We start from the raw sequence: 17,732 nt of genomic DNA, 5'->3' as shown, positions 1-17,732 counted from the left end.
GGCCTATCTGGCATCATGTATGTGCCCTCTTATGAAAGTGTGTACTGGGGCATAGGCCTATCAGAAGGGACCAGCAAGACAGTTGTCCACATGGTGAAGAGCAAGCTACCAGGCATGACCTCTCTTTAGCAGTAGTAAGCACTATTTAGGAAGGTAGGCAGCACCCCAAGTTCCAGGCATATAAGCCCGACTCCACAGGCCTGTGAAAGGGATGTTTTATAGTCTCCAACCCCAGCCTTTTTCTCTTGGGTCCAAAAACACCTAGGACCTATCCAATTTAAAAATAGGTTAAGTGCTTTCATGGGAAAATGTGTATACACATGCACAAAATCCCTGACCCATGATTTCATTTTCACAGGACAGAGGAGGGAATGGAATCACTTTGAATTGAAGGCCTCCCAAGGCTACACTGAAATTAACCAGCTAAGGAAAAAGGACAAGCTATGGCTTCCCTTCTTCTGGATGCAATATATTGCACAACAAGGCCACTCTGGCACCACATTTGTGCCCTCCTGTGAATGTGTATACACACATGCACAACACATATCACAACTGGATTCCCACAGTTCCAACCGGGAGTGGAACCACTTACTGAGAAGGACATAGGCACATATAGCTGCACCTGGGCTGACTCATACCAGGAAGCCAGAGGTCCCAAAGTGAAGAAAAACTGGCCGCCTTGTATGGCTTCCCTGTAACCGGATAAGCCCTGGTTAGAAAGTGCAGCACCATGCCAAACTCCAGCCCTGTAATCCCAAGCAGCACAGGCCATACTCTGCAAGGGAGACATGAAAGATCTACTCTCTAAGCCTTTCTTCCCTTGGGCTGGCATCAGCACCCAAGTGGGAAAATCTTGCCACAGGTCCTTGTGTTCCACAAACTGGTGTATACACAAGCACAATGATATACTCACTCAACCCCACACAAATATTCAGTTACCACAAAGGGAGAGTGGTCCTATTTGCATAGAAACTAGGGCATCTGGAATGGCACTGTCACCTGGGCCTTCAGAGAAGGACCTGCAAGATGTTAGTCCAAGAGGGAAAGAACAGGGATTTGGGCATGCTCTCCCTGTAGGAGGAGGAGCACTGGTTGTGGAGGGTGGACGCATGCCCACTTCGAATCCCACAACCCTGGGCTATACAGGACACAGCTAAATAGCAAAACAGGACAACTTGTAGTCAAGGAATCTCCAAGTCTTCTTTCACTTGGGTACTATAATATATAGTACACAACCAGTCAAATCTGACACTATGTACATGCCTTAGTGTGAATGTGTGTACATACATGCACAACTGCTCACCAGTGATTTGGTTCCCACAGTGTGGCAGGAGAGGTCTAACATAAAATGAAATGGGGGGCATGTGGGATGGCATCTGTTGTGGCCTGGCACAGATCAGGAATTTAGATTTCCTTAAGGTAAACAAGAGGCTCTCAATCATGTATTCACTTTAGCAGGTGAAGCACTAGTTAGGGAATATGTTGGAAGCATCCCCTGCTCCAGACCAATAATCCTAGGATACACAGGCATATGCTGGGTAGGTATGTGGGGCCACTGGAGCACCGTGTATGTACATTACTTCAAATGTCTGCAAACCCTCTCACACTTGACTCTTTTGGCATAGAGGATGAGTAGGATGAACTTACTTCAAATCACATGTATCCAGGATGGCACCCCCAACTGGGCCCACAGGACCACGAAGAGATCATGAAGCTGAAGTTGAAGGAGCCCTTGGGTATGACTGCCCTGTTAAGAGGTGAAACACTGGTTGAGAAGGGTATCAGCATCTGCAGCTCCAAGCCCATAACCTCAGCCTACACAAGTCATAGCCTGGGAGGCATGAAAAACCATGCCTCGAATGAACATTAGATGCTACATGAATGAGAAAATTTCCATCCATCATAATCACAGCCATATAATGTATATTATCTAACTATTTGAAGTAGGTGGAACATGGGTTTTTCTTGTAATTTTCAAAAATATAAAAATTAAGATCTTTTTTGTTTTTGGTTTGTTTCTTTTTTTCTTTTGTTTTATCTTGTTTTGTTTTGTTTTTGTGCCTGTCTTGGCACTTCAAATCAAGATCAAAGTGCTGTTCCAAAACCTCTTTGTGCTGAAGGTTAGCCCTGTACAAATTGAGCCACAGCAGTATTTCCAGCCTTCTCTGAGTAGTTTGTTGGAGATAAGAGTCTCATGAACTTTTCTGCCATGGCTGGCTTCAAACCACAATCCTCATTTCACAGCCTCCTCACTAATTAGAATTACAGGCCTCATGGATAGTTTTTTAAAACAGTTGTACAATGTATCAATTGGTTTTTACAATGCCTCTTAGACTTTGTCATAGTTTCCATCGACTCTTCTAATCTATAAAAACCCCACCCATCCCCTTTCTTTCCTAGTTCCATTTAGACATATGTGCATTGAATCTTATGTTGTATTTTCCAAGCCATCTACTCCCTATTCCTTTGCCTCTTTCCATGTCTCCTTTAACACCTACCCAAGGACAAGATAAGCTTCATCTTTTTACTGTTCGCATATGATATTGTTACATCAGAGAGGTTACAACATACAATTGAGTCATTATGTCGAAAATGAACTTTAAAACTTTGGTGCAGAGGGGGCTCGCAGGGGAGGATTAGGGGGGGTGGGGGAGGATGGGAAGGGATGGGAAGGGGACAAAAAGAAGGAGCCTAAAATGCTTGATAAGAAATGTACTCATTATCTTGCCCATGTAATTGTAACCCCTCTGTACAATACTTTCACAAAAAAAATTAATACAACATAAAATTTTACTGCTTTCTGTACTATATAGTCTGAACTCATATATAATTAATGGTCATGTGTTTTACTTTTTTCAAATTTCATGTTCATATTTTAGATCTAATATTACATATGAAAGGTTTTACACTCAATTTCTCTTTCTGAGTCTTTCAACATCCCTTGCACATGACCATGCATGTGTGTGTATGTGTATGTGTGTGTGTGTGTGTGTGTGTGTGCGCACACACACACACACATGCTAGTTCAGGTTGACAAATGCAGAGCCTTATTCACTTTTTGCTTTTTTCCTCAAGGCTAGTACTTTACCACTTAAACTACAAATTACTTCCTGCATTTTGATGGGTACTTAGAGATAATTTTCCTTAGTAACTGGTATTATTATGTATGAACCACCCAGTTCAACATATTATCACACTCTAAAGTCATTTTCAACTTCCCAATTTTTAAAGGAAATTATTGATAGGGCTTAAAACTCCAAATAAACCAGTAATCTACTGTAACTTTTGCATTCCCTTTTTCATGCCAATTAGATTATAGATAGCCTATTATCTTTGAATGCATAGTCTTTGATATCACAAAAATTATGTTCCTAAATACACCTTTTTCCTATCATACTTTTTCCTTTTTGGCTGTCATTTATGTGGCATTTATTATTATTTGTACCTGGAAGAAACATTGCATACTTGTACTTTTGTTTTCCAAAAGTCTAAAATATTTGTCTAAAATATTTGTAAGTCAAATACAACTGAGTTATTTCTAACTGCCTTTGGAATATAAAGAAAATTTCATTGTATGTATGTTTATATATGTATATATGGTACGTATGCAGGTATATGTGTATATATATATATATATATATATCACATTTTTTGATCCATTCATCTATTGAAGGACATATGGTTTGGATCAATATCTTAGCTATATTAAATATTGCTGTTATAATCATAGTTGTGCTGGTAGCCTGAGTATGGCCTTGTTTGTGATCCTTTGGTAAATGCCCCAAAGTGGGATTTCTGGTTCATAGGGGAGCTGAAATGTACTCATTACCTTGCTCATGAACTGTAACCCCTCTATACCGCATTTTTAGAATTAAAAAAGTACAAAAAAAGACAGAAGCAAAGCCAAGAATGTGCTGAACCTGGCTGTCACTCATGAATGCTCACAGATGGCTAGGAGAAGGGCCAGGCTAGTGGTACTATGACAGGCTTGGCTTTGGCTTCTTCTTCAAAATGAGAAGTGAACAACAGGAGACTATTTTGTAACTAATCAACACTCAATTAGCTAGGGGTAGAAAACAAAACAATAACAAAAAAGAAATATAAAGAAAACTAAAATATAAAGAAATCTGTGTTTAAGAGCATAGGGAGTTTTAGGCTCATGATTTGGGTATGATGTCAACTTAGCTCATCTCAGAGAAAACAAATGTAAAAACCCAATGAATTATTTTTAACATACCTCTTAATTTTTCTATCCCCAATTTTCTTGTCTTCTGTTCTTGATTCTTGAACAGATAACCATTTGAGGGGATGTCGTGGATAGATGAGTATGGAGGAAGCATCAGCAAACATGGAAAAGCAAATCCGGCCATACCTATATAGAGTGTCCATCCAAACTGTTCGGCCATTTATGCATAGATAAATCCAACTTTTGCAGAAAAAAGAATAAGTCCTTGAAACATCTGTTCAGCTAGCTTCTTCCCCTTGTAAACCTGGTTGTAACCCGGCGTCCAGCCCATGAGGGCTGTGGAAGTGGTTGAGTCAAGGAGTATTGCATACTCCTGAATGGTTCGCTTTCAGGGTAACTGGAGGCAAGGAGCCAAGATTGGGATCTGGTAAATTGCTCTAAGCCTTGCTTTTGAGGGTTAATGGCTGCGGCTGCCCATACTGGCTGCGTCTCCATGGCGACGGCATTTTATCAGCCTCTTTTCATTCTTTTCTAACACCTGAAATGGCACCAATTTAGACATTTTAAGATATTACTTCACTCATCCCACTTTCACCTATGCAATCTTGTAGAGGTCCAATAGTGTCCCAATCTGGGCAGATTTTAATCCTGGTGGTCTTGTAAATGCTGCCACAGTTTTACAGTTTCTCATACAAGACTGGTTAAGGATCTCGTACTTCCTAAAGAGGCAAATGAAGGGATTTTTAAATGCTATCCAACTTCCATATTGAACCACATAAATATCAAATCCCAAGGTCAAGTTATAGTTTTTTTTTTCATTTCTTCAACAGAAAAAGCCAATCCCAAAACGAATTATAGTTCTTGAAAATCAAGCTGCATAATGAGCATAGAAATTTAGGGAGTTTTTCAAAACGTAAGATTTTGATTGTTTGAATGCTTACTTCCCTGCCAATGAATATGTTAAAACATTATCTCCAATCAGGATAAATTGCAAATATTGTACTTATGTTTGTAAATAGGAATAAGTAAGGACATGAAGGGAATTTGTCATGCAAGACATAACGACTTATACATCTCAGGGGTGGGGGTAGGCGGGTGGGAGGATTGGGGGGGCAGGTGGAGGATGGGAAGGAATGGAAAGGGGAAACAAAGGAGGAGGCTACAATGCTTGATAAGAAATATACTCATTACCTTGCCCATGTAATTGTAACCCCTCTGTATGGTATTTTCACAATTAAAAAAAAAAGAAAGCAAGACAAGTTGTGAGGCCTCTCCTTACTCATCTCGTAAGCTTCTCCTGACAGAACTGATGTTGGATTTGTCTCAGATAATACAAAAAATTCGAAAATCAGCTTTGCCAATCAAACAGGTACTGTGGATGATTAGTACAATATATTGATTGCACAGTTTCAGTCTGTAGGCTAACACAAGGTGCTACAGCTGGCTCTGGCTTTAGATCTTAAACTAATGTTAGTGTTGCCACTAGAGTGGGCTCCAAAAAGAGTCAAAAACATTCTAAAAGTCTCAAAGTGCCTAACAATCACACAAAAACTTACTTTGTGAGTTGGTCCTAAGGTATGAAGTTCAAACTGGAGTTGGGAAGAATTTCATTGTGTCTAGAGCCCATGAGGACTTCACACCTACTGAACCTGTTTAGGATTTCTAGTGTTAATGACCAACTGTCCATTCCCTGGAGAGCAGCAGAGCTTGGGTTTTCCAGTGCCTGGGGGAATGCTGTTACACTGTACGTGGTTCATATCTATGCAATGTATTAGAACAACGAGCTCTTTTCCAAATAATCCTGTTTGATTAAAGTCTCACAATCTGCTATAAGCTATCCTTGCTCTGTCTATATATAGGTTAGGGAAACTCCTTTCAGATAGAATCAGGTGCCCCCTTCATAAATATTAATTCTTTTTCTCATGCAGCAAATAGTTGAAGTTGGATTAAGAGAATATTTTTTTCATTCAAAAGTAGAGGCACAAAAAAAGATTCCGAAGATACCACAGCTGTAAACAGCACACACTAAAGGGCCAGCCTAAGCCAGCATCTTCATGGCACATAAAATGTGGTGCTGAAAGTAACCAGTGAGGGTGCTTCTCTGATCTGAGCACTCCATTTTCAGGCTCTATTTCCAATGCTTTTCCTGCAGGTCAAGAGTTTCACATTATTAGAATTGGCACTCATATTTTGAACAGATAGTTCAGTGCCAGGTGGATGTTGGCAAACATCCAGTAGATGGTCGGCAGAGTTAGGCTGCATATTTTGAAGAATTCACCAACTCCAACAAGTCTAAGTGTAGGATACCTTGTAAAAGACTCATCTGTACCCAAGTCACAATGTCTATATTTACTCCATGATACCCTTATGGCATTAGGGATATGTAAAATTACTCTAGGGAGATATCTGTTATTCCTATAACAGGTAAAATCTTTCCTCCATTACTTATTGTGATCAGAAATGCATAATGATTCCTATTAGTGTATGTGGACAATTTGTAAATTGTAGCTTTATTTAATATATCATTGATTCTTTTTTTTTTTTTTTTGGTCCGGTTGTGGGGCCTGAGCTCTGGGCCTGGGCACTGTCCCTCAGCTCTTCAGCTCAAGGCTAGCGCTCTACCACTTGAGCCACAGTGCCACTTCCGGGTTTTGTCTTCTTTTTTATGTGGTGCCGAGGAATCGAACCCAGGGCCTCATGCATGCAAGGCAAGCGCTCTACCACTGAGCTACCTTCCCAACCCTATATCGTTGATTCTTAAAAACATCAAATGGATATTTGAATCATTTCACAAGATTACTTTCTGAGTACTTGAAACAACTGCTGGCTTCAGGGAGACTTCTAGTCGATGAGACAAGCAGGATCGCTCTGGCTCCAAAGGCCCCACATGTGTACACAAGGGCAGCACTTGTGGTGAGTAAATATTTCCACTCACAGAGCTTCTCTCTCTCTGACCACAATTCCAGTCATCTTCTCCTGGACACTGTCTCCAGGTATTCCAGTATGCCCTAAGTTGTGAATGGTCCTTGTTTTTCTAGCCCATAAAAATTGAAGAGCTAAAATGTAAAATAAAACACTACATTACAGACAACATAAAAGAAGAAACATCTTATTTAGACAGTAAGCTACTGATTAAAACTTCAAATAAATCAGTAAATAAGAGCAAAATTTGACAAATGGGGTTACACTGAATTAAAAATGTGGCACAACACAATAAACAGTAACTAGGGTGAATAGATGGCTTATAGATTAGCTTAACATCAGCCAAGAACTTAATTATCAGAATATGAAGGAAGGTTAGAAATCTAAACTCTTAAGTAATGTTAATGAACACATTGGCAAGCAAATTTAAAGATATTCCTGACATCTGGAAGTATATGGGGCCAATTAAAATACAAAAATAGATGCTCAACATCCTTGGCATAAAGGAAATGCAAAGCCAAAGACATTGAATTTTTCACACTTCAATGACAATGTCTATCACCAAGAACACAAATAAAAATGCTGGCAAAATGAAGTAAAGTGATCACTTATACACAATTCATAGGAATATCATTTCATACTATGGAAATATATGTAGTTTCTCACAAATTATAAATAGCTGGATGCTTGTGGCTCACGCCTGTAATCTTAGCTACTCAGGAGGCTGAGATCTGAGGAATGCGGTTCAAAGCCAGCCTGAGCAGGAAAATCTGTGAGACTCTATTTTTTTTTTTGGGGGGGGGGTCCTGTCGTGGGACCTGAACTCTGGGCCTGGGCGCTGTCCCTCAGCTCTTCAGCTCAAGGCTAGAGCTCTACCACTTGAGCCACAGCTCCACTTCTGGCTTTTTTCTTTTTGCTTATGTGGTGCTGAGGAATCGAACCCAGGGCCTCATGCATGCAAGGCAAGCCCTCTACCATTGAGCTACCTTCCCAGCCCCTGTGAGATACTTATCTCCAAAAATCCACTAGAAAATCAGAAGTGGCACTGTGGCTCAATCTGTAGAGCACTCTTCTTGAGCTGAAGAGTCCAGGGACAGCACCCAAACTCAGAGTTCAAGCCCCATAACTGACAAAAAACCCACAAAAACGATAAATAGATTGAAGATATGAATCAATACCACTACCTTATGAGATTGAGGTTCATTGCATATGTACATGTATGTGTATAAATAAACCCTCTATAGAATTAACATATGCTGCTAAGAATGAAAAAGTAAGTTTTACAATTATATAATATAAGGAGTATACAAGATTAAAGGGCCAGTGGAAACCTCATTAAAAATTTTTCCTACATCAAATACAGTGAAAATGGGTTATACTTTGGGAGAGGGACATACAAAGCAACAAAGAAATCATCTTATGAATATGTTAGAAACAATAGCATGAAAGAAAAACCATTTGAATCCTGATCTAGAGGTTCATTTCTCCTAAAATCAACTTATCTGACCATTTCTGCTTGTCTCAGACATATACTAGTTATTGCAAATTATGTAATTGTAACCCCTTTGTATGATATTTTCACAATAAATAAAAGTTTTTCCTTCTACAATCTATAGTACATTTGCTGATTTGTTTAAACAGCAATGCACATTTTCTGATACGTAGTATGTGATTATGGGCAAGTACATCATCATGTGCATGGAAGGTTTCTACATTTGCAGAGTGTGTACACATCTCTGAAGTAGCTCTGCTCTCAAGGGCCATTGAGGTCTCTGTATGGTATTTGTGTCTAATATATTATGACAAGTAGAAAACATAGAGTCGGTACCGATATTGATTTAGGCTCATGGTAGAGAAGGATGTCTTCTATTACCATATGTTCTCAAAAACATGTCCTGAAAAACAAAACTAGATTGTGAAAGCAGGTTGAGTAAAAATTACCTGTGTAAAGGTGAAAGTTCAGAATGCAAATGTGACATTCAATTTGGCATCAATCTTGATTTATTGAGACTAACTTACTGATATTTTTATGATGTACTAATCTGTGAATTTATCAGAATATATTAGATATAAATTCTAGAGCCCTTAGTAACATTTTGTTGGTTTCAGCATCATCATTGCTTCCAGGGAGAAGTAAGCAGGTACATTTTTGGAAGCCTGTGCAAATGGAAATTTTATGGAACCCTGCCTAGATCAATCAGCAATGTTCTGTGGACATTGAATTTATGAACTGACCCATTGGGTCTGATGCCCTAATAACTTTGGTTGATATCCCACTACAATACATTTTTTTTCTGTCCATTTCACCATGCACCTGACATGGGATCCTCTGATGCAATTCAATTGCATCATTCTGAATGACTTTTCGGCAAATAGACACAGATATTGGAGTAAACATATCAAAGTTAACTTCAACACTAGGGACTCACTGTCTGTGGTCTTGGAAGAAACTGTAGCACCCGAGATGAATAAGGAGAACCTGCAAGTGTGCTTTCCAACCTATGTTTTTCTTCTGGATGCAAGGCCACAGACGCAGAGCTCCAGGGAAGAATTTAATACATTCTTCCTGGGGATTCACAAGAGTTTCCCATGAAAGATGGACTATACTATACATGTTTGTGAATAAAAGGACTCATGTGCACATGTGCAAAGATATCTATATATACACACACATATGTGTGTGTGTGTGTGTGTGTGTGTATACCTAAAACTGTGGGCCTCAGTTTGAACCAGGATTTCAGCTTAGCAGATACTTCAGGGATGTACCTTTCGACTTTCACATTCCTTTTCCTCCAGGTTCCACTCTTTGTTAGTCCTTGGCTGGCATTATGTGCTTTTCTACAATGAAGTACTGAGCACACATGGATGTTGCTGGTGTTTTGGCCCTCTACACTTTAGACAAAGATCGCAGTAACAGGCGATGTTTCCAAGGCGTGAAGAGAACAAGCCCTAAGTAACTCATTAATCTATTTCCATTTGCTGTTTTGTTCTCAGGATAGGCAATGCCTGAGGGAAGTTTAGGTGCACAGATGAGTGTTCTTTTTATTCTCTACCATGACAACCCATCCTTATGCACCAGTAAAAAGCTCAGTTTCATACTTGTACTTTCATCTATGGTTCAGTACATTTCTATCTACTAGTAGGAAATGAATTTGGTTTCCTTCCATATATAGCTTCTCTTTCTAGGGCTATAAGCACTACACTTTACTCAACTATCTTCTTAATCCCAGAAGTCACTTCAGATTATGATGGGATGGCTGCTATTTCAAACAATTTGAGTCAGTGTCACCAATTCTGTACTAAAAGGCTTCAGATACTCCCTTACCTCCTATTATACACACACACACACACACACACACACACACACACACACACACACACACACACACACATATATGTGTATATATATATATATATATATATATATATATATATATATAGTCCTTATCTTATACGCCAGTAGTATATTTTAGATATGAGGCCTTTATCTGATGCATACTTAATAAAGATCTTCCCCCAATCTGTGGGCTTTCAATTTATCTTGCTAGCTATGCCATTTGCATTGCAGAAACTCTTCATTTTGAGGCAATCCCATGCATCCAGACTTTCTTTGATTTGTTGTGATTCTGCATATTGACTTCAGACATTTTGAATTGTTTCAAGGATCTTTGGTGTTTCCCCACCTCTTCAGGGTATCAGGTCTTACACTCAGGTCTTAGTTTCTTGTGTAATTGATTTAGGTGAAGGGTGATATATAAGGCTCTATAATTTCTGTTCTAATCTCTTTGAAGTTTTCAGCACATGTTTACACAATTCTCTCTCAACAACTTGTTGAAGATACTGCCTTCCTTCTATCCTATTTTTTTTCTCTCCTGATATATTATGTGGCTATAAGTATGTGGGTTCATTTCATGGTCTTCTATTCCATTGGTCCTCACCTCTGTACTTTTTTTTGGCAGTTGTGGGGCTTGAACTCTTTGCCTGGGTGCTGTTCCAGTGCTCTTCAGCTCAAGGCGAGCACTCTACCCCTTGAGCCACAGTGCCACTTCCAGTATTCTAGTGGTTTACTGGAGATAAGAGTCTCACATACTTTCCTGACTGGGCTGGATTTGAACCGTGATCCTCAGATCTCAGCCTCCTCTGTAGCTAGGATTACAGGCATGAGCTGCTGTTGCCCTGCTTTCTGCCCTATTCTTGTACTATTATCAAACTGTTTATTACTATGACTTTATCACAGAGTTTGAAGTTGGGTATTGATATTTTTCTAGTACCAGTCTTCATGCTGAGGACTGTTTTTGTTGTTCTGGTCTTTGACTATTCTACAAGAATTTTCAGATTGCTTCTTCTATATCATTGAAGAATGTTTTTTAAGATTTTTCTTAGTATTGCATTGAATTTGTAGATAGCTTGAGGCACTACTACCATTTTCACGATGATAATCCTTCCCAATCAAGACCATGGAAGGTTATTCAATTACCTTATAGTTGCTGCAGTTTTTCATATTTTTAAATTTTTCTTTAAATATTGTGTACATCTTTTGTTAATTTAATTCCTAGGTATCTTAAATTCTTTTGTGGCTATAGTAAATCGATTTGAATTCCCGATTTCAGTCTTGAGTTTCACATTGTTCATACAGCACAAAAGTATTCATTTTTGTGGGTTGATTTAAATCCTGCTACTCTTCCAAAGTTCTTCATCAGTTCAAATAATTTGTGGTAAGAATTTATAGCCATCTTTAAATACAGGATCATGTCATCTGCAAAGAAGGATAGCTTTACTTCTCCTTTCCCTATTTGTGTCCCCTTTCTAGTTTCTCTGTCTTTTTTGATCTTGCTAAGAATTCCACTACCCTATTGAAGAGGAATGGAGAGAGTGGGCATTTTTGCTTGTTCTTAATTTTAGAGGAATTGTTTTTAACTTTACATAAAATACAATGAGGTCTATAATTTTGTTATATGTGGCATTGGTTATATTTCGGAATGGTCCATGGCTTCTAAGCTTCTCCCAGAGCATTTGTCATAAAGAGGTGTTGAATCTTGTCAAATACTTTGTTTATATGATTTTGTAGTTGCTGTCCTTGTTTCTGTTGATGTGTTGAATCTAATTCGATCATAGAATACAACTTCTTTGGATAGTTGTTAAATTAGGTTGGCTGGAATTTTATTTAGAAGTTTTGCATTGATGTTACTCCAAGAAATGGGTCTACAGATCTCTTTCATGATGAGTGTATGTGGTTTTTGGATGAGTGTTTTGCTGGTTTCAAAAAAGAACTTTGGTAGTGATCTTTCCCTTTCTGTTTCATTGAAGATTTTTAAGAAATAATGGAGTGAGTTCTCTTTGAAGGCCTTATAGAATTCAGCTATATATTCATCAGGTTCTGGGCATTCCTTGGATGGGAGGTCTTTTATTGCCAGTTCAATTTCATTACTTGTTATGGGTCTATTGTCTTGGTTCCAATCTATTTTGTTAGTTGGAATATATCAACATTCTCTGGAAATTTCACCATTCCTCCCGATTCTCCAATTTGTCATGATAAATGTTTACAAATTATTCCCTTCTAATGTTCTAAAGCTTGATTGTATCTCTCTTGATTTTCCCATTTTTGCCTCTAATTTTCTTTATGTGTGTACATACTCTTCTTTTGGGGATCAGATTTGCTAAGAGTATGCCAGTTTTATTAATTTTCTTAAAAGAACCAATATTTGTTAATGTTTTATGGTATTTTTTTCTCTACTTTATTTGATTTAATTTTTAGTGTTTCAACCTTTTACTTTGGCTTTTGGTTTATTCCTGTTCTTCAAGAACCTTGATTTTCATCATTAAACTACTGATTTGAGATTTCCCCAACTTGTTTTTGTAAGCACAGAGTTATAAATATTCCTCTGAGTACTGTCTTCATTGAGTCCTAGAGGATATGTATTTTATGGGTTCATGTATGTTGTTTAATAAATATTTGAATTCCCATTCTAATCTCTTCATTCTGTGATATATTATTCATTATCCACACTTTACAGAATTTTCTGTCATAGCATTATGTGTTGAGCTGTAATTTTATTCCATTTTGATATGTCAGGATGCAGGGGAATAATATCATATTTTTTTAATTTGCAAGATTTGTTTTGCGACTTAAAATATGATCTACTTGCTAGAGTGTTCATTGAGTTGTTGAGAGGAATTTATATTCTGATGCTCCTGTTTAAATATTCACTAGATATCTGGAAAAACTAGGTGGTCCATACAATCATATATTTATGAGTTTTCTTTGCAGAGCTTTTCCTGGATGATCCAGAGATGACAATGTTGTGTTGATGTTACCAATTATCAATGTGTTTAGATCTATATGCATTGTTAGATTAAGATGCATTGTTTAATAAAATTGGGTACTCCAGCATTTGGTACATAGATATTTAGAATTGGTATATCACTCTGAGAAAGAGTTCCCTTTATTAGTATGTAATGTCCTGCTGTGTTTATTCTCATTAATTTAATTTGATGTCTATTTCATCTGATATTAGGATTGCTACTCCACCCTATATTTTGTGGGTTTGCTTTCTATTTGATAATTTTTTTGGTTGGGACAGCAGGTGGATGTGTTTTATATTTTGATCCAATTTCTCAATCTATGTCATTTAATTGTAGGGTCAAGTCCAATAAAATTGATATTTAAGACTGAGAATTATTTAGTAACTCTTAACATGTTACTCACCTTTCTTCTGTATCTTGATTATCTGCCCTATTGCTTGGTTATACTGTGTATGAAACTTTAATTGCCATTTTCCTGAACTTCTATGGATTCTGTAAGTAATTCTTGAATTACTTATATTTTAATATTGCCTCAATTGTTAACTTGAAAGGTTTCATTGCATTAATTTCTTTAGAATGTGCACACACGAATAACTTTATACACATAAACATGACAAAAGAGAATGAAAAGTACTTTGATCCTCTTTACTTTTTTATAGTCATTCTTTCCAATATCTCAACCTAAATATATTGGGAAGTGATTACTGCATTGTGCCACGGTGGCCTTGGAAATTGGATTTCAATGTAAAGCTTGCTGACATTCTCATCCCCATGTTGGAGGTTACTCTCTCCATAATAAGCATCTTGGAGTTGGATGACTCCCTTTACTATTGTTATATGAATAAGAAATAAAATTCCATCACCTGATGGTTAAGGTCTTGTTTTGCTTGATATTGCATCAAGTGTTTTTTTTTACTCTGTTGGGTCTGTGAACATAACTTGCTATAGAATCTTCCTTAAATGACACTTAGCTTCTGAAAAACATTCTTACATGGAAGATTTGTTAGTTACTCTGACCTGCAATATAACCACATTACACAAACTAGGTGGGCTGAAATAAAACTTTTCTCATATGTGGAGATAGTTACCAAAGATGAAAACAATAGAATATTTGTTGTCTCATGAAAGCCAGCCCCACATTTAATGGAAAATGATTGCTGTGGTTTATGTGGTAGTAGAGATAAAGCAAACTATCTTGGGCCTTAACTAACTTTTTAAATTTCATTCATGACAAATTTCCTTCATGTCTTTCACACATGAAACTATATTCACATTAGATCCCAATTTAGGGTAAGATTTTAACATATATATGGGCAAGAAATTAAGCATTTTATACTTCAACATCCTAAGTTTGAAATACTCGTCTTGAAATTCTATGTTCATTATTCAGGTTGACATTCATGAACTACTAGTGTGTTTTTTGTGGTAGTTGCTATTAAAGAGAACAACAAATATCCTAATCTTTTACATAACTTGACTCTGGGATATATATATATATATATATATATATATATATATATATATATATATATATATATATATAATGTTCAATATGGAATTTCAACAGCATTTAAAGATCCCTTCATTTGCTTCTTGGGAAATTATAATATTCCAAACCACAATCATATGAGGGAAAAAAGTCCATAGCAGCACTTACAGGACCATCAGGAAGAATATCTGCCCAGATTGTTACATTTCTGAACCTTTACAGGTTCACAGATAAGAATAGGAAGGGTAGGCGATAGTAAAAATATCAAATTTAGGGCCATTTCAGCTGTTAGGAGAGTATGATAGGAGGAGATTGGATTTATGAACCTATCAAATTTTGTGATATCAAAGAGTAAGTACTCAAATATAATGGAATAGGATAGTCCCTTTGGTTTGAAAAGAGAAAAGTTAGATATGACAAGAGGGATTTTTTAAAAGTTTTACCCTTACTAATTTTCTTTAAAAAATCAGGAAATGACTTGAAAGTGTAAAGATATGTTCAGCAAAGTGTGCAAGTAATCAGAAAACATTCTGAATCAACAAGAATTAAACAGGAATTAATGTGTGGTTCAAGTTGTTGATTGGTAGCTTTGAAAGGAGTAGTACATGAGTCCCTGAGTTTATAGCCCTGTATTACTACACATATACATATGCTCCTGTGTAAGATATATTGAATGAAGAAAGTCAGGCTCAGAAAGTGAAAGTAGGGGGCTGGAAAGGTGGCTCAGTGGTAGAGTGCTTGCTTTGCAAGCATGCGACCCTGGATTCCATTGCTCAGCAGAAAGATCTGGAAATGGTGCCATGGCTCAAGTGGTAGAGTGGTAGACTTGAGCTGAAGAGCTGAGAGACAGTGCCCAGGCCCAAAGTTCAGGCCCCACAATTGTCAGGAAAAAAGAAAGTAAAAGTAGGTATGTGTTCTCTCATATGTAATATTAGATAAAAATTATGCTCATGAAATATTATAAAGTTATGGAGCCCACATATATTCACTTACATATATACATGATCAATCTGAATAAATTATAGTACATATCAATCTAACCTTTCTGAAATATTAACAGACTATATAAAAAATGAGCACCAGAAGCATATCTTCTTGGGGCGTTTTAAGGGGATGTGGAAAGGTGCAAAGGAAAAAGAAGAATATGGTTGGGCAAATACAACCTAATATTCAATGTACATATGTGAAAATGGAACTATTAAAGTCAGGGAATACCTGTGGTAGATACAAATGAGAGGAGTTGATGTGACAAAGACCAGAAGAGTTGATATGACAAAGACAAAGACAGTGACAAAGACCAAAAGACATTGTACAAATTGATTTGTTTTATACTTAATTAAAAAGTTTGATTTTTTCTTTTCAAAAACTAAAGGAAAAACATGTCTAAGTAAAATACAGTGAAAGCAGGGGTTATACCATGGGGGAGGTACATACACAGCAACAAAGAAAGCATCTTATAAATATGATGGAAACAATCGTAAGAAAGAAAAAAAAAACCCAAATGAATCCTTATGTTGGGGTTTATTTTGCCTAACATCAATTTGTTAAAGAGTTTCTGTTTGTCTCAGACATATACTAGTTACTGCAAATAAGAAAAACATAGGACCTATGTTTCGTTGGGCCTGGCTTACTTCACTTAATATAATTTTTTCCAATTCTTTTAATTTCCTATCAAATGGAGGTGGTGGTGGTGGTGGTGGTGGTGGTGGGATTGGGGGGGGATGGGGAGGTGGAGAGGGGAAGGGATGGGAAGGGGAAACAAAGGAGGAGGCAACAATGCTTTATAAGCGCTGCTTTCACTGTATTTGATGTTGATATAATTTGTGGAGAGGAAGGGAAAAAACAAATTGTTTAAACAGGGTTAGAGCTAGACCCATTACAACAACGAGATGTACAAGACGTTATGTCAAAAAACGAACTTTACAACTTTGGCGGGGTGAGGGGGTGGGGAGGGGGTAGGGTGGTTGTGGTATGGGGGTGTGGGGGTGAGTGGGTGGGGAGGAGAAGGGATGGTATGGGGAAACTAAGGAGGAGGCAGCAATTTTTCATAGGAAATGTACTCACTATCTTACCCATGTAATTGTAACCCCTCTGTATGGTATTTTCAAAATAAAAAAAAAATAATAAAAAGAGGTGATATCTCAATGTTGTTTTTTTTTATTATTTTTTTATTTTGAAAATACCATAAAGAGGGGTTACAATTTCATGGGCAAGAAAAAAAGAAAAAAAGAAGAAGCAAAAAAAAAAGAAAAAAGAAAAACATGCCTTCCATTTTCTTCACATGGTTATATAAAATATATAATGACTGGGATTGTCATAGATAGAAATGTTCTCATTCATGGAGCATCTTCTATTCCTTCACTTTAGTTTACCTTTGGGCCTTTTGATCATGTACTGAGTGACCATAAAAAGTTTCCTTCTCTCTATTAGATGTCCCCAAAGAACACATCAGTAGCAACTGCCATGGTCTTATTACTACTTCACTTCAGCTGGAATTGGGTAGGATTGTTAACCTTACAAGATGAAAATGGTTTGCGGATTCTTCCTGCATTGAAAGAAGAGATGGCCAAGAATAATTTGATCTGGCAATAACAAACCTGTGATGTATAATTTAAAAATCATGGCACCTTATAACCATATAAGTAAATCATCAGCGTATGTCCTCATCCTATATGTTCATGATGAATTCCTAATATATTTAATGGTGTGTGTTGAGTAAATTTTAATAAAAGGAAAAGTTGTAGAATGGCATTTAACCATAAGAAAAATATTTCCTGCTTAGTTCATTACATGTACCTGTCATTTTTTTTTACATCATCACCCAGATGTTTT

Source organism: Dipodomys merriami, unplaced genomic scaffold (genome assembly GCF_024711535.1).
Source record: "Dipodomys merriami isolate MVZ:Mamm:240054 unplaced genomic scaffold, mDipMer1.0.p SCAF_1021, whole genome shotgun sequence".
NCBI classification, from domain to species: Eukaryota; Metazoa; Chordata; class Mammalia; order Rodentia; family Heteromyidae; genus Dipodomys; species Dipodomys merriami.
Note: the sequence above shows the minus strand (reverse complement) of the source record.